This window comes from Narcine bancroftii, chromosome 7 (genome assembly GCF_036971445.1).
Source record: "Narcine bancroftii isolate sNarBan1 chromosome 7, sNarBan1.hap1, whole genome shotgun sequence".
In the NCBI taxonomy this organism is placed as follows: domain Eukaryota; kingdom Metazoa; phylum Chordata; class Chondrichthyes; order Torpediniformes; family Narcinidae; genus Narcine; species Narcine bancroftii.
This window is the reverse complement of record NC_091475.1, coordinates 144,532,596-144,551,639: the sequence shown is the minus strand read 5'-3', so window position 1 is coordinate 144,551,639 and position 19,044 is coordinate 144,532,596. Positions and strand designations below refer to the sequence as shown.

Genomic DNA, 19,044 nt, shown 5'->3' with positions numbered 1-19,044 from the left:
CTGTATCTCCAGTTATATTGTACTTATCTCTCATTTGTTCAAAGGATAAGAATCTACTTCCTGAAAAACAATTTTCTATTCTTTTAATCCTTTTTTTTCCCATTTTCTAAAGGAAGGGTTGTCTATTGTAAAAGGGAGTAGCTTATTTTGCGTCAATATTAGTTTTGGTATTTGATAATTTATTTTATTTCTTTCTACATGAATCTTCTTCCATATATTGAGGAGATGGTGTAATACTGGAGAAGTTCTATGTTGTACCAATTTTTCATCCCATTTATATAATATGTGTTCAGGTATCTTTTCCCCTATTTTATCTAATTCTAGTCTCGTCCAGTCTGGTTTTTCCCTTGTTTGATAAAAATCTGATAGGTACCTTAATTGTGCGGCTCTATAATAATTTTTGAAGTTTGGCAATTGTAGGCCTCCTTGTTTATACCATTCTGTTAATTTACCTAGTGCTATCCTCGTTTCCCCCCTCTCCATAAAAATCTCCTTATTATTTTCTTTAACTCTTTGAAGAATTTTTCTGTCAGTTGCATTGGCAATGCCTGAAATAAGTATAGTATCCTTGGAAAAATGTTCATTTTAATACAGTTTATCCTTCCTATCAGTGTTAGTGGTAGCTCTTTCCAATGCTCTAAATCGTCCTGTAATTTTTTCATTAGTGGATTGTAATTGAGTTTATATAATTGGCCTAGATTTTTGTTTATTTGCACACCTAGGTATCTTATTGCCTGCATTTGCCATCTGAATGGGGATTCCTCCTTAAATTTTGAGAAATCCGCGTTATTCATAGGCATTGCTTCACTTTTATTTACGTTTATCTTGTATCCCGACACTTCTCCATATTCCTTCAATTTCTTATATAGTTCTTTTATTGATAGTTCTGGTTCTGTTAAGTACACTATCACATCATCCGCAAATAGACTGATTTTATACTCCCTGTCTTTTATTTTTATTCCTTTTATATTATTATCTATTCTTATCGATTCTGCTAGTGGTTCTATAACTAGCGCAAACAATAATGGTGATAGTGGGCATCCCTGCCGCGTTGACCTGCTTAAGTTAAATTGCTTTGATACATGTCCATTTACTGTCACTTTCGCTAACGGTCCCTCATATAATGCTTTAATCCAATTAATATACTTCTCCGGTAAACTGAATTTTTGCAATACTTTGAACAAGTAATTCCATTCTACTCTGTCGAAGGCCTTCTCTGCGTCTAAAGCAACTGCTACTGCCGGTGCTCTATTTCCTTCTACTGCATGAATTAAGTTAATAAATTTACAAATATTGTCTGTTGTGCGTCTTTTTTTGATAAATCCAGTTTGGTCTAAATTTACCATTTTCGGTACCTGTTCTGCTAATCTGTTTGCTAATAGTTTAGTTATTATCTTATAATCTGTGTTTAGCAGAGATATTGGTCTATATGACGCTGGTGAGAGTGGATCTTTCCCTTGTTTTAGTATCACTGTAATTATTGCTGTTTTACATGAGTCTGGTAAGTTTTGTGTCTCATCAATCTGGTTGATTACATCCAGGAGGGGCGGTATTATTAGATCTTTAAATGTTTTGTAGAATTCTATTGGGAGTCCATCCTCTCCTGGTGTTTTATTATTTGGTAAATTTTTTATTATCTCTTGTATTTCTACTGTTCCAAATGGTTCTGTTAATTTATTTTGTTCCTCTATTTGTAGTTTTGGTAGTTCAATTTTAGTCAAAAATTCATCTATTTTCCCTTCTTTCCCTTCGTTTTCAGTTCGGTATAATTGTTCATAGAATTCTCTGAAGTTTTCCTTAATTTCTTTTGGATTATATGTAATTTGTTTGTCTTTTTTCCTTGTTGCCAATACCATTTTCTTAGTTTGCTCTGTCTTAAGCTGCCATGCTAAGATTTTGTGTGTTTTTTCACCTAGTTCATAATATTTCTGTTTTGTCTTCATTATGTTCTTCTCCACCTTATATGTTTGTAATGTTTCATATTTTATTTTTTTATCCGCCAATTCTCTTCTTTTGGTTGTATCTTCCTTTATTGCTAATTTTTTTTCTATGTTTATTATTTCCCTTTCCAACTGCTCTGTTTCCTGATTATAGTCCTTCTTCATCTTGGTTGCATAACTTATTATTTGTCCTCTAATGAATGCTTTCATTGCGTCCCATAGTATAAACTTATCTTCCACTGATTCCGTATTTACTTCAAAGTACATTTTTAATTGTTTTTCAATAAATTCTCTAAAATCCTGTCTTTTAAGTAGCATGGGGTTTAATCTCCATCTATACATTCTTGGAGGGATGTCCTCTGGCTCTATTGCCAATAACAGGGGTGGGTGGTCCGATAATAGTCTAGCTTTATATTCTGTTTTCCTAACTCTCCCTTGAATGTGGGCTGATAACAGGAATAGGTCTATCCTTGAGTATGTTTTATGTCTAGTCGAGTAGTATGAGTATTCCTTTTCTTTTGGGTTTTGTTTCCTCCATATGTCCACAAGTTTCATTTCTTGCATTGATTTAATTATAAATTTGGTTACTTTGTTCTTCCTGTTAATTTTTTTCCCCGTTTTATCCATATTTGGATCCAAATTCAGATTGAAACCCCCTCCTATTAGTATGTTCCCTTGCGTATTAGCTACCTTCAAAAAGATATCTTGCATAAACTTTTGATCTTCTTCGTTAGGTGAATATATATTAAGTAGATTCCAAAGCTCCGAATATATCTGACATTTTATCATAACATATCTCCCTGCTGGATCTATTATTTCCTCTTCTATTTTAAATGGCACATTTTTGCTAATTAATATAGCCACTCCTCTTGCTTTTGAATTATACGATGCTGCTGTTACATGTCCTACCCAATCTCTCTTTAATTTCTTGTGCTCCAATTCAGTTAAGTGTGTTTCTTGGACAAATGCTATATCTATTTTTTCCTTTTTCAGTAAATTTAGTAGTTTCTTCCTTTTAATTTGGTTATGTATTCCATTAATATTTAGAGTCATATAGTTCAGCGTAGCCATTTTATATTTTGTTTATCTTCTCTTTCCGTTTTTCCATCATTACCTTTCCTCCTTTTCCATTTCTGTTTTCTTATTTTCAACTCTTTACCAGACAACATTCCTACAACATCTAACATTTTCCTTATTCTCCTATTTCTATCTTCTTTATCCCCAACCTCCCCTTCCCCTCCTGAGTTGTCCTTTATCCCTTGTCGGACAACCACATCTCCCCTCTCCATTTGGATTTGCGAATCCACTCGCAAGCGTCAACTGATTTTGCAGTGACCGCTCTTTTCCCCCACCCAGCCCCCCCCAGAAAAGATTTCACTTTTTATATGTCACAAAGGTCACTCTTTTAATTCCCTCCTTATTCTCTCTATTCCATTACCTTCCCTTATTAATTCTTGTCTATACTATCTATGTTTTCCTCTAATTACAGATACTTTCACGTATGCCCATTGTCTCTATTCACTCTTATACCTCTTTACCCGCATACATATCAATCGTGGTCATTTTTACCCTCATTACCCGTCTTCATCCCTCAGTCTATTTTTGTCTTTACCCACATACATATCAATCGTGATCATTTTTGCTCTCATTACCCGTCTTCATCCCTCAGTCTATTTTTGTAATTGTTCTGCAAATTTTCGTGCTTCTTCTGGATCCGAGAACAGTCTGTTTTGTTGTCCTGGAATAAATATTTTCAATACCGCAGGATGCTTCAGTGTAAATTTATATCCTTTCTTCCATAAAATCGCTTTTGCTGTATTGAACTCTTTTCTCTTCTTTAGGAGTTCAAAGCTTATATCTGGATAAATGAAGATTTTTTGCCCTTTATACTCCAGTGGTTTGTTGCCCTCTCTTACTTTTTCCATTGTCTTCTCCAGTACCTTTTCTCTTGTAGTATATCTTAGGAATTTTACTACAATAGATCTTGGTTTTTGTTGTGGTTGTGGTTTAGGGGCCAATGCTCTATGTGCCCTTTCTATTTCCATTTCTTGCTGTAGTTCTGGACATCCTAGGGCCTTAGGGATCCATTCTTTTATAAACTCCCTCATATTCTTGCCTTCTTCATCTTCCTTAAGGCCCACTATCTTTATGTTATTTCTTCTGTTATAATTTTCCATTATATCTATTTTTTGGGCTAGTAATTCTTGTGTCTCTTTAGTTTTTTTATTAGATTCCTCCAATTTCTTTTTTAAGTCTTCTACCTCCATTTCTGCTGCTATTGCCCGTTCTTCCATCTTGTCCATTTTTTTCCCCATTTCTGTTAAGGTCATATCCATTTTATTTATTTTCTTTTCTGTGTTGTTTATTCTTTTTCTTAAATCATTGAATTCCTGTGTTTGCCATTCTTTAAATGACTCCATGTATCCTCTAACAAGAGCAAGTATATCCTTTACCTTGCCTTTCCCTTTATCTATTTCACTGTATTCTTCCTCTTCTTCTTCCTCTGGGTTGGCCATCTGTTGTTTCTTTGATGCCCTTTCCTCCTCTTCTTTCTTGTTTCCATTGTTTTCTGTGGTCTCTTCTTGCTGCAGGTGTTCTGCAGCTGTCGTTGCCGGCTGTGGAGATCGACTCCCCAGCTGGTCCCCCCTCCCGTCGGTGTGTATTTTTTCATGCGCATCGCGCATGCGCGACTCCTCGCGCATGCGCGGTTGCGCACTTTTACTCGGCTCTGTGAGCCATTGTTGTAGTTCTTTTTCTACCGACCTGAGGTAGTGGGTCCTCTCTCCACAGCGGGCCTCTTCGGACAGGTAAGGCCTTCACCTTTTTCCTCCGTTGTCTTCTCTTCCTCTCTTCTTTCCGTTGATTTTGATTTTTCTCCTTTTGTCTCCATCTTCTTTCCACCTTTATACTCACTTTTCTTTAACTTGTATTTCTGTGCCTTTGTATTTTCTCTTGTTTTTCCCGACTTTTCTGGAGAGGGCTGGAGTTCACCGTCCGGCCACTACTCCATCACGTGACTCCCCTTCGACACATTGCTACATTGATGCAATTCCAGCCCGCTGATTTGCTCAATCTCAACCAATGAAAAGGGGAAGTGAGCAGCAAACAGAACTCCATCAGGTCCTATATTGACAAGATCATGACTGGCACAGAAAATATATGGAGGTTTTACATATTATAATGGGAGTGCAGCTCACTTAAACAACATTCAGGCACTGCAGATCTAGTTGTGTTGTTAAGTACAATAAAGTATTTTTGTCTTTTATCTTTTAAATAATTTATTCTAAATGTTGGTGTATTAGTTAGACATTGTAAGAATAAATCTCAAGCAATTGGAAAATACACTTATCTGGCATCTACTAATCCCCATACATGCTGGATATGGGGGTGTTACTCAATAATTGTGCTGTAAAATTGGAGTTCAGCAACCTCATTAACATCATTGCTTAAATCTCAGATTGTTTAACACGTATGCAGTAGTAGGTAGAACATCCAGCATATTCAAAACTATTATCCATTTCCAGGTTGCTAGATGATTGAAACTTATTGGCTGTTGCGATGGTTTGAAGGGTCTTTGGCAGTTTCTCATGCTATTAAAATTTACAGGGTGGGATCTCACAGATGCATAAATACTTTGCTCTGATTTCAAAATACATGCACAAATCATTGTTTTCCAGACTGGGGCACAGTCATTGTCAGGATTTCACCATTGGGATGTTGGAAGAGGCAGAGGATTTTTATTTTTCAAAGTATTTCTTCATTCATTGCATTTGGTATATATTCAATTCCACCATGAAGACAAAGCCAAGAGGAATGACTTAGGTGGGAAAGGTGTTAACTTGTTCGACATGTCTACATGTCTGTAATATTTTCTACATCACTCCACACTTCGTCTAAGTTCTGCTCTGAGTATTCTGCAGAGGCCTGCGATACTTAAAGACTACATTATGGCTTGTTTGGAACTGAACATTAATCTCCTGGAGGTAACATTCTGGGAATTGCCCTTATGCAGCTGTAATTCTATTCTGGTCATATGAAAACTTACAGAGTTATAACATTGTTTTCCAAAAGGAAATGAACAATCAGAACTTTACTGGTGCATGTTTTCAGTCCAAGGTCAAAGGAGTTTTGGAGGCTCAGTGGTATGAAATTAAGCAATGCACAACATCATGGGCATTTTACACTGTTGATCAAGATCTTGTACACTTGAGGCTTTTAATTATATCTATATAAAATCAGGTAGCAGCAAGACCTGGGTTGAGTCCAGAAGGATGAGAATGCTAGGAGTTGGCAATGAGATTCAGAGATCATGAAGACGTTGGGGCAAAATTGTCAGGGCTGACTGCCAAATACACAAGAAGCAAGATTGATAAATGGGGGACTGTTTGGCAGATGGAAGTAAGGTTGATGACCATCATTTGAATTTGTAAGATTCTGAGGGAAGAATTAGCATGAGTGACTTGACAGTTAAGAGATGCAATTAATAATAGAGTATTTGGGAAGGTGCTATATTTGGGCAGGCATCAGTAGTCAAATGATTAGTTGATGATGGTGGGAGTTGGCAAAGGTTTGTGAAATTGGGAAGTGCCAGGATTTCTCCAAAGGAGGGACAAAAATTGATTTAAGGAGCTGGAAAAAGAGCCAAAGAAAGACTTCCTTGAGTTTAAGGAAGCACGATTAACGTAGCAGTCAGCACCACGCCATTACAGTCCTGGTCGAGACTGATGTTTGAATTATGCGCTGTCTGTAAGGAATTAGTATGTTCTCCCCTTGTCCGTGTGGGTTTACCCTGGAGGCTCCGGTTTCTTCCCACTCCTCAAAACGTATGGAGGTTTTCAGGTCAATTGGGTGTGAATTGAGTGGCACAGACTCCTAAGACGAATTGACTGTTACCGTGCTCTATTTATAAATTTAAATTATATATATATATATATATATATATATCTGGACACGGTGAAATCTTGGTCCAATATCAATGACCTACACACTGAGCAGCTCACAGATATGCAAATAAAAATTATACAAACGGTAACAGGCAACATCACTGGACTGCATGGGAACTTCATAGATTTGAATGTCAGCTGCTTAGAGAATTTAAACTGAAAATGGCAGCACACAAAAAAACATGTTCAAATTTCACTAAGTTCACAGCTTTAATTGAAATTGGATGAAAATGAACAAAAATATTTCTTTGCAATCCAATTTCATTGCAGCCATCAATTGTTCTATTTCTAGAAAGCTGTTAAGCAATGATATTAAATGTTACCATGGAAATCATTTCACTAAGTAACTTAGCATGCAGAAATGAAGAATTTCTTACTTTTTTGGACTTTTTTGTATCATTCCTATTGATGTTTCAGCATGAAACATCTGAGTTGAACTTTTGATGGCAAAGGAATGTTATTAAGGGACCAAAGATGATCAATGTAGCCCAGATCCAGATAGTGATTATCATTTTGAACAGACAAAAGCGGATGACTATGCTATCTTTTTCCTTTCCTTGGATTTTAATCTTCTGAACTCTGCTCATCAGATCATCTTTGGCAATTGTCTTCATTGAAAGCATTGAGTGAAATTTGACACTAAAACCAAACCACCTGCATGGTTAATTGTTGTAAAGAAAAGGTCATTCATATTGGACCAAGATTTCACAGTGTCCAGATATATATATATTTAAAAATTTAATTTATATATACAGCATGGTAACAGGCAATTCGTCTTAGGAGCCTGTGCCATCCAATTCACACCCCCAATTGACCTGAAAACCCCATACGTTTTGAGGAGTAGGAAGAAACCAGAGACTCCAGGCAAGACCCACACGGACAAGGGGAGAACATACAAACTCCTTACAGACAGCGCATAATTCAAACACCAGTGCTGACCAGGACTGTAATGGCATTGTGCTGACCACTACGCTAATCGTGCTGACCTTAAACTCTTTCTTTGGCTCTTTTTCCAGCTCCTTAAACCAATTTTTGTCCCTCCTTTCCTGCAATCCTGGCACTTCCCACTTTTCTTTTACAGATGCCGATGTCAACATGCTGCTCAATATAAAATTGTGCTGCTTTATCCACCAACAGCTGAAAACAATTTTGACAGCACCCGAAGTCATGCCCTGAACTATGTTAGCTACCAAAACTACTAAAGAGTTGAACCTCTTCTAAATGTTCCACACAATCAAATAGCAGTGAAAATCCATAAAAAAAAGATAAATGATTAGTGTTTTGAAAGCAAAGTGATAAATCAAAAAATAATTCAATATTTTTGGATAACTTCAAATCTTAAAGAACACTTTATTAACCCAAAAATTATTTTTACATTTGCCTTCAAAATACCTCCAGTTCATTTAAGGGAATGGCCTCTTCTCTTCTGGCTATCCATCCCATAGGATGATGATGGTTCCTTTCAGTTAGTTCATGGGGTTTGATATATGCATCCTGGAGTGGCTGTACAGGCTGATCCTTTGAAAGGAACAGCGTGTGCGTGAATGGATGTAGGTGAGTGGGGAGTTGCACAGGTCCAGACCCACCTTCTCGACATCGCTTCCTTGTTCCAGCAACATGGTGAGGTCCAAGATGACTGGGGGAAGTTCTGTTGAAGTGAATGGCCAGACTAAGCTCCGATGGAACGGATGCCCTTTCTGCATTTCATGGCATGTGTTTTCTAGATGTCCTTTGACCCTATGAGAGGGTTCATCCACCCTTTAACAGGTCTTGTTTTTCATCCTGCAGGTATCTAGCCATGCTGCACACCAGGCAAGCCTGGTGGGGGAGTCGGTTTAGTCATCGACCACCCAACCATCTGACAGATAGTACTGGGTTACTTGGTACCAGTAGCACTCAGACGAGTGACCTGATGAGAAAGTGAATGGCCATCAGTTCCTCAGTCAACCAGAAGGGATACAACACTATTGGGTTCACTAGTTTACATCCATATGACTTTTATGACAATGTAGTTTGCATGGTTATCAAGTTGTCGAATTACACTAAAACTGCTGTTATGGTGGAGAGTGATCATCTAAAACAGTGATTTTGAACTTTTTCTTTTCCACTCACATACCATCTTAAGTAATCTCTATGCCATAGGTGCTCTGTAATTAGTTATTGATTACTTAAAGTGGTATATAAGTGGAAAGAAAAAGTTTGAAAACCACTGTTTTAATCGTACCTAATTGACTTGTTATGTTCACAGTTTTATAATGCTGAAGGAAATGGGCCAATGACAATTTTTCTCAAGCAAATTATTTCATTAACAATTGGGTCTAGAGCAGTGATTCTCAACCTTCCCTTCCCACTCACATACCACTTAAGTAATCCCTTACTAATCACAAAGCACCAATGGCATAGGGATTACTTAAAGTGATATGTGAGTGCAAAGAATAAGTTTGAAAATAAACACTGATCTAAAATGTCAACAGGTTTCAATGAACTGGGAAAATTCTCCAAGGAATGGCAAGTGGATTTTAGCCCACAAGTGTGAGGTGTTGTACTTTGTTGGTCAATTAAAACAGCACAGGACTTACAGGTTAAATGTTAGGCAGCCGGGGAGTGCAAAGGGATATTGCAAAGAGGGCAAAGAGATATTAAGGTACTTGGACGTACAGGAACATAGTTCAATGAAAGTAATAATATGGGTAGACTGGGTGGTGAAGAGTGTGTTTGGTCTATTTTGCTTCATTAGTCAGTGCACTGAGTACAGGATAAGGGATGTATGTTACAACTGTACCTGGCTTTGGTGAAACTACACATCATTGCACACAGTTTTAGTCATCCACCTATAGGAAATAAATTGTTTTGCTGGAATGTGTGCAGAAAGGATTAAGGAGACTGCTAGGTTTGAATTACAGGGAAAAGTAGGACGGGTTGGGACTTTTCTCACAGGAAATTAAAACCAAGGGTAGATATTCTAGAGATTCATAAAATCATGAAGGATGCCAATAAGGTAAATAGCCTTTGTGATAAAAAATGATGACTGAAACTAGAGGACATAGATTTAAAGTGAGGGGAAAACAATTTAAACAGGACCCAGGAGCAGCTTCTGGATCCACTGTGGTGGGTATATGGAACCATCTGCTTGAGGGAGCAATTGTAGGATTCAAAAGAGATTTGCTGCACAAACAGGGAAAGTTTAGAGGGATATCGGACAAATATAGCAAATAGACTGAATTTGGTTTGCATGAACAATTTGGGCAGAAGGGTCTAGTTCTTTGCTTTAAAATTCTTTGATTCCAATTTGGATTCTGTTAAAACACAAATTTCTCTAAGTTGTCTCATGATACAGAAGTTTTATTTACTTTGTATTTAGTAAAAACAATCAATTGCATGGCCATGGGACCTAGGCAATAAAATGGGACTGTTTAGGAGGTGAGGGCAACCTCTTCCAAAATGCATGCTCTTCCTCCACTCAATGTCTGTGGATTTTTAAAATTACTTTTAAGGAATTTTATGGTTGTTAATTTATGTAGAGCTGACAGGCACTGCAAAATTAGCCATATATATTTGAAGCAATGATGCCTGTGAGATGCAGATTTTACAGCATTAAAAGCAAACAAGAGATGACAAACAGTGTCAGTGTCATTAGCTCAAACTGTGACTGCACAAATCCAAATCTCATATATAGACCTTGCAATGCAAAGAAATTTTTTTATTAGACTAAACTGGCCCAGACAAAATGGTCTTGTCATTATGAAAACTACAGGTGTATTAATCATCTTATCACACACTACAGTGGGGTGAAAAAAAGCTCTTAAAGTACTTTAGCATGCATTTTAGCCTGCAATAAAAGTAGAAATGGATAAAGAGTGCCAATCAGAGTTAGAAAAACAAACTAAATACAGTAACATCCCAGTAAATTCAAGTAACCAGCAGCCTAAAGCAAATGGACAAAAAAAAAATCAAGGAAAATAAATTTAAAAATAAAATAAAATAATAGATAAAAATACATAAGTTTAAATTGTAAATGTTCTCTGAAGTAACAAATAAATTGTGCGGCCAGGCACAAGTCCAATGCTATCTACAAATTTGATGATGGCACGACAATTGTCAGCAGAATCAGAAATTGCAACGAGGAAGTGTTCAGAAGGGAGATAGATCAGCTTGTTTAGTGGTGTCCACATCAACAACCTTGGACCCAACATTAGCAAAACCAAGGAGATGATTGTGGACTTCAGGAAGAAGCTAGGGGAACATGACCTAGTCCTCAACAGGGGCTTAGTAGTGGAGAGGGCCAAGAACCTCAAATTCCTGTTTGCATCTCCGAGGATCTGTCCTGGAGCCTCCATTTCGAAGCAATCATGAAGAATGCTCACCAGCGGCTATAATATGTGAGGTGTTTGAGGAGATTTGGTATGTCACTAAAGACCCTTGTAAACATCTATAGGTGTACAGTGTGCTTGTTTGGCTGGTAGCATCACTGTCTGATATGGAGGAGCCAACTCTCAAGACAAGAAAATACTAGAGGGTTGGCCTGCGACATCTCAGGCATCAGCCTTCACTCCATCAAGACATCTACAAGAGGCAGCATCTTAGAAAAGCAGTCTCTATCTTCAAAGAACACCACCACCCAGGCCATGCCCTCTTCAATCTGCTGACATTGGGAAAAAGATACAGGAGCACTCAACGACACAAGGACAGCTTCCATCAGATTCCTGAATAATCAATGAACCAAAGACACTGCCTTACTTTCCATGCACATTTTAAAAAAAATATTGTTGTAAAAGTGGTTTATATGATTGTTTGCACTAAGAGGTTGCTGCAAAACACCAAATTTTGTGTCTTGTTCATGACAATAAATTCTAATTAGTGACTCGTTCATGACAATAAATTCATGAACCTTTGGTGAAGATACCTAGTGAAAACTGGCAGAGCAAATATTCAACCAGTGGAGTACCATAGTTGTGCTTTGCTTGTAGCAGCTGTTTGAATAAAATTGTGTGAAACAGCAGTGGTGTTGCCCAGGATGAAGAGTAGGTTGATGTAACTCAATGTTCTGGTGAGTCTCATAAAATGTCTTTTTATCCCTACTTGGTAAGAGTTGCCCGTTTGAGGCTTTATCTGTAAATTTGAGGGGGTCGGTGGGGGGGGGGTGTTTGGAGTTAATTATCTATAATGTTATTGTTCATCTTTTGGGGAGGGACCTACAGATACAGTGATGGTTGAATGTTTTCAAAGAATGTGAATGAAAATAAAATAAAATGCTTTAAGGTTAACATCAGATTTCAGATTTATGAGATTATTGTCATTCTTTTTTTTCTGCAGATGTGGCAGAATTTCCACTAATTAGTAGTGCAAAAAATAAATTGTACACAACATAAAATATGTAAATAAACAAAATAATTGTGCATTACAGAGAGAACCAAAAGAAAATCAATAATAAGAGTAATTAAATGAGTCTCTGATTGAGTTTGTTGTTGAGGAGACTGATGGCGGAGGGGTAGTCTTGTGGCACCTACGCCACTTTCCTAATGGCAGCAGCATGAATAGACCGTGTACTGGGTGGTGTGGGTCTTTGATGATTGCTGCTATTCTCTGACAGCAGCACTCCCTGTAGATATGCTCAATAGTAGGGTCATTTTTGCCTGTGAAGTCCTGGGCTGTGTCCACTACCTTTTGAGGGGATTTATGCTCAGGGGTACTGGTGTTTTCATAGCGGACCATGATGCAGCTGGTCAGCACACTTTCCACCACACCTCTGTAGAAATATACCAGGGTTTCTGGTGTCATTCCAAACCTCCACAAACTCCTGAGGAGGTAGAGGTACAACATGTTCCCTTCAAGATTCCATTGGTGTGTTATGTCCAGGAAAGATCCACCCAGATAATGACTCCCAAGTACTTAAATTTGCTCATTCTCTCCACCTCTGATCCCCCAATGATCACTGGATTGTTCACCTCTGGCTTTCCTTTCCTGAAGACAATAATCAGCTCCTTAGTTTTGGTGACATTAAGTCAGTGGTTCCCAACCTTTTACTTTCCACTCACGTACCACTTTAAATATTCCCTATGCCATAACTGTTCTGTGATTAGTAAGTGATTGCTTAAGGTGGTATGTGAGTGGAAAGGGAAGGATGAGAATCACTCTTCTAGACCCAATTGTTACTGAAATATTTTGCTTGAGAAAAATTGTCATTGGCCCATTTCCTTTGGAGTTATGAAACTGTGCACATAATGAATCAATTTGGAATGATTAAAACAGTGGTTTTCAAACTTTTTCTTTCCACCCACATACCCCCTTAAGCAATCCCTTATTAATCACAGAACACTTATGGCATAGAGAATATTTAAAGTGGCATGTGAATGGAAAGTAAAAGGTTGGGAACCACTCCATTAAGTGCAATGTTCTTGGTGCACCATTCAGCCAAGTTTTAAACCTCCCTCCTGTATGCTGATTCATCTTCTTCCTTTATACAACACACTACCATGGTATCGTCAGCAAATTTGTAGATGATGTTACTGTCATATTGAGCCACACAATCATAGATATAAAGTGAGTTGAGCAGAGGCTAGGAATACAACCTTGTGGTGATGAAGTGCTGATGGAGATTGTGGAAATCTTCACTGATTGAGGAAATCCAGGATCCAATTACACAGTGGGGTGTTAACTCCCATGTCTTGGAGTTTGCTGATCAGTTCTGAGGGGATAATGGTGTTAAATGATGATAAAGAGCATCCCAATGTATGCTCCTTGCTCTCTGAGTGTTCCGGATGTTTGTGAGATGACATCCGCCTCCTGTTACTATGATAGGAAAACTGGAATGGATCCATGTCACTGCTCACACACACCCTGCTGGAGTAAGGTATTGAAAATATCCATGAGTACCTCGGGAAGTAGGTCAGCACAGATTTTTAATACTTGCCATATTTTCATGCAAGTGAAGTTTGTTCTGTTCTGTTTTTGTATTTTGTCTTTTAAAGTTTTTATTCTTGATGCAGGTGTTTTAGTTAGGCATTATAAGAATAAATATCAAGCAACTGGAAAATACACTTATGCGGCATCTACCAATCCCTATAGATGTCGAATATCAGTGGTTTTACTGTACCTTCCATACCTTTTGGGCAAAGCCCATTTCTCTGCAATTTTTTTTATGTTTGACAAATTATTCAGTACATTTTTTTTGGAATATGGAATTTAATTTAATTAGTTTCATTCCACAATAAATTGGAAAAGAAAAGAAAAAAAAAAACTGTTCTTGAAGCTAGAGCAGGTGTGGGAAACCTACGGCCCACAGGCCGTATAATATATCCACCCCTCAACCCAATGCAAAAGTCTTACCTTGCATCGCTGCCCATCAGGGCACATGGGTATCACAGCCAAGCAATGGGGCTCCTACTATTTGGCAGGGGGACAAACAGAAGAATGGGTGAGCAGGCGGATGCCATGGATTCGGCGGGCAGAAATGCAGTTGTCTAAGCCTGGCTCTAGCCCCGCTGGATAAAATTGCCTTGGAAAACCATGGCAAGCCTGACATGTGCACTGTGCCAGAGATTTTACACTTATTCAGTGTGAGTACATGCATTTTGAGATGGAGAAAGAACAATGGGAATTGGAAAAAGCCGAGCTGCAAGTAAGTGGAGGGAGGGAAAGGAGGGAGCAAGGGAGGGATGGGGAACATTGAGAATATACTGACCTGGTAGACCCTGGATTAATCCTTACCTCATGGGGATCAATTGCTGAGGTAAAGCAAGTTTAAAAACATATTTTATGCAGAAGAAATCCAGCAGAATATTTTTTAACTTCTATTGTTGCAGATGGCGCCTTACAGTGGCAAATCTTTGCATGCAGCTCTGATGGGAATAATCAAATATTCCCTTTCAGAATTACTGAAATTCAACCTCAGAACCAGAACCATAACATCAGTCCTACCCGTTAATAAGGATATTCTCAGAATGCTGGCAGATGTCTGAAGTGGAGAAATAGCAGACTTCGTCAGACCACAGGACCTTTAAACAGTCAGTGCCCAGGCAAATACAGCAATCACAGCACCACTGGAGTTTTAAACAGCCAGAGAACAGTCCATTTAAACTTCACGGGAGTCACAAAGAGCATGCTGTGTCAGAATATGATGTGTTTGAATTGTAAATAGATATGTTTTTAGGAGATAAATTGTGGCAGGCAAACACTTCAAACAGATCTCATTTAAAATACTGGAGCTCTGCTCTAGCTCGACAGGCCATCTCCGAGAGCCTTTGCAAAACCTTTGAAGAGTGTCCAAGGAACCACTAATGGATTGTTGTTTTGAAAAACAACAGATGAAAGAACTCAGAGGATTGGGTTCAGAGATGCAGTCTGTCTGAGTGGAGGTTGCTGTCCTAAGAGGGTCATGTGGATTTGCAAGCAGAGAGAGTAAAACAGGCTTTTCTCAGAGAGAGAGAGAGAGAGAGAGAGAGAGAGAGAGAGAGAGAGAGAGAGAGAGAGAGAGAGAGAGAGAATTTAGTTCAGCAGCAGCAGCTGGGACTGGAACAGGACAAGCTGGCAAACTTGGGGAAAAACCTCATTTTAAAGATGGGTTGTGAGTGCTTAGTTCAGCCTGGTCAAAGCCCTTGTGGTCCATACAAGAGTAGAGGACTGGCTGCCTAAGGTTTCACTTGAAATAAGACAAAACAAAAAGGAACTATGTGATGACCTGAAAGAAAGAGGTTATCATCTGGAAAACCCTGATGGGGCAAGTTTCTTCAGCAAGACACTGACATGGCTGATTAAAAGGGATCAATTTGTGTCCAAGAACAACAAATATCTCTCTCTGAAAACCAACAAGAACCTTTCTGAGTGGTAACCATTTACCTTTCAAGCACCAAAGCCTGGTGAACTTTATAAATGTTAAATTTTGTGCACAGTATAATAATTGCCAGATGCCAGTGAACTTGGAGGAATGATGTGAGATTGGAATGTGAATCAAAGAACTTTTCTGAACTTACACACATTTTACATACATGTGCGCTTAGAAGGGGGTTAAGTTAGGTTAAGTAAGTTAATAGTAATAAGTTAGAGTGTGATCATGTTTTCATGTTTAAATATAATTAAAAGCAACTTTTGTTTAAGTAACCATTTGCCTTGGTGAATATCTATTGCTGCTGGGTTTTGGGGTCCTCTGAGCTCATAACAAGGCGTTCAGTACATTTAAGCATTGTGGGAGATTCAAAGGATCATCACATGGACCATTTAAATACTGCGGGAACTACCAGCAGTGGACCCAGAGGCCATGTAAAGAAGACCCAAATATGTGGATGGGTTGGGAGGTGGGGGCTTCAGGTCAAGCTGAGACACAGGGCCCTGAGGCTTCTGCTCCCTAACATCCTCCTCACCAAAGTACAATCCTTAGGGAACAAAATTGATGAACTCCAAGCCAGACTTCAACATCAGAGAGACGTTAGGGAGTGCTGCGTGATGTGCTTTACAAAAACGTGGGCAAACATAGGCATTCAGGACATGGCACTACAGCCCAAGGGCTACAACATCAATCACGCTAACTGAACACCGGTGTCAGGAAAACCAGGGAGGCAGTGTTGTATCATCATCAATTCATCAATTCATCACGGTGTGTAGATGTGATGGTCATGTCCCAGTCCTGCCCCCTTCACCTTAATCATCAGGCGATCAAATGCTGCTCATTCTGCCGAGTGAGTTCACTACCATCATTCTGGTCGCAGTCTACATTCCACCCCAGGCTAAGGTCAAGCTGGTGCTGGAGGAACTGAGCACTGTGATAAACAGCCATGAGACAGCACTTCCTGAAACTACCATCAACATGGCCCCCAAGGTCTCGAATGTAACAACACACTCAACCACTGCTACATCACTATGAAGAACACCTACCAAACCATACCATGAACACATGAAACAGAGACTGAAGAACACAGCGCGCAGAGGTGAGGTCAAGGGAGGCAGGCGAGCATCTGCAGAACTGCTTTGAATCAATGGACTGGAACAAGAAAACATCCACAGACTTGAATGAATATGCAACAGGTGTCACTGACTTCATCAACACCTGTGCGGATGAATGTGTGGCCAATGCTACATATCGGGTGTTTCCCAACCAGAAGATCTGGATGAATCAGAAGATTCACACTGTCTGAGGTTTAGAACAAGGGCATTTAAGGCCAGGGATCTAGATCTCTACAAGGAGACCAGGTACAAGCTGCAGAGGTCATCTCTGAAGCAAAGTGCCAATTCTGGAGGAAGCTAGAGATGGAAGCAGATACACACCAGCTATGGTAGGGAGTGTAGGCCATTACAGCCTACAAAGCGAGGGCGAACACTGTAGATGTCTGTAATGCTTCATTATATGATGACGGAATAGCATCATGAAGAAAGCCTCTACTTCCTCAGGAGTTTGCAGAGGATCTAGTGGAGTTGTTCAAGTGAACCGGTACGGACTTGAAGGGCCGACATGGCCTGTTTCCGTGCTGTAAATGGTTATATGGTTATATGGAACAACTTATATGTCCGCTTTGAGAAGAAGAATTCTTGCAAAGGCTGAGGACTCTGTGATAGCTGTCTCTGGAGATGATGTCAAAACTTCATTCAAGAGGGTGAACTCTCACAAGACATCAGGCCCTGAAGGCGTACCTGGCAGGACATTGAAAATCTGTGCCAACCAACTAGCTGGAGTGTTCACAGACATTTTCAACCTCCCATTGCTTTGAATCAATGGACTGGAACAAGAACACATCCACAGACTTGAATGAATATGCAACAGGTGTCACTGACTTCATCAACACCTGTGTAGATGAGTGTGTGCCCAATGCCACCTGTTTCAAAAGTGCATCCGCCATCCAGGTGCCCAAGAAGAGTAGTGTGATCTCCCTCAATGACTAACATCCGGTAGCACTAACCTCTACTGTGGTGAAATGCTTCGAGAGGTTGGTAATGGCCAGAATTAACACATACCTAAGCAAAGATCTGGATCTACCACAAATATTCGAGTATAATATGAAAAAAATTCTCCCCCTTTTTCCCCTCAAAAATGGGGGTCGCATTATACACAAATATTTACAGTATTTCAATTCACCTGTCATCACAAACATTACACAACAGATGCAATATCGCTGGCTCTCCACTCAGCCCGAATCACCTAGAAAACAGCAACTCATATATGCGGCTTCTTTTCATCGACTACAGCTTGGCCTTCAGCAACATTATTCCCTCAGTGCTGGTCAAGAAGCTACAAACTCTAAGCCAGTGGTTTGCAACCTTTTTTGCCCTAGGCCCCACTTTAATTTTTCAAAAACACATACACCCCAACATTAGTGGAATAAGCTATATATTCAAAATAAATTTTAATTAAATCATTTACTGCAAGTGTATTTCAATGCATTTAAGGTCGGGAATACACTGGAACACACATTTCACATTCAACTATTACTTCAACAATTGTCGTCGCATCAACGGGAACCTTGGCCCTGACACTGACTGCAGATTTTTTTTTTGATTTGAGGGACTAATTTTGTTTGTTTCAATCTTAAAACTCCATGTTTCGTAATTTCCAGTCAGCTTCTCTTAGCTTGTATCAAATCACTATTTGCCCTGAAGTTCCCTTGCTAAAGTAGTCAATTTTAGGTATTTGTTTTTGATCTCGTTAGACAGCCACATCATGGTTCCTTTCACTTTGAACAGAGATTTCACAGATTCACCATGTTGTAACTCAGATAATTCCTTTTGGTATTGTACTGGAACCTCAAATAAGTCCACCATCAATGGCTGAATTAACTAAGAGGGTAATCCATTGCCTTTAAATCACAAAATCTATCATTGAAGTCAGTAACCAACATTTTCAAATGGTCAACAATGACGTTTGTAGCAGGATTAGTTACCTCACACTTAATCAACCAATAGAATTGACTGAAATTTCTTGCAGAAATATTCCTTTGGCATAACTCTGGAAGTGTCATGAATCCAAATATGTTTTTGCATCAACAAGCATCATATTTGCTACTTGGAGTTACTTGTTCAATGTACTTAGTTTCTCAAAAATGTCCATCAAGTTACTCACGTAAGCTTTGCCACCTGTTGTTTACAAGGGCTTCATTTCAGGTTTGTCCTTCAAAAACTTGCTGAGGAGATCAAACAGTTCCATAAACCCTTTGAAGCAGTTTCCCTTTGACAACCAC

At 39.0% G+C, this 19,044-nt stretch overlaps 1 long non-coding RNA gene across 1 annotated transcript in view; it reads right to left on the bottom strand.

Moving 5' to 3' along the window:
- LOC138739950 (uncharacterized) overlaps positions 1-19,044 on the bottom strand; it is a 67,172-nt gene that overhangs the window by 20,053 nt on the left and 28,075 nt on the right. The gene's annotated exons all lie outside the window — the stretch shown is intronic.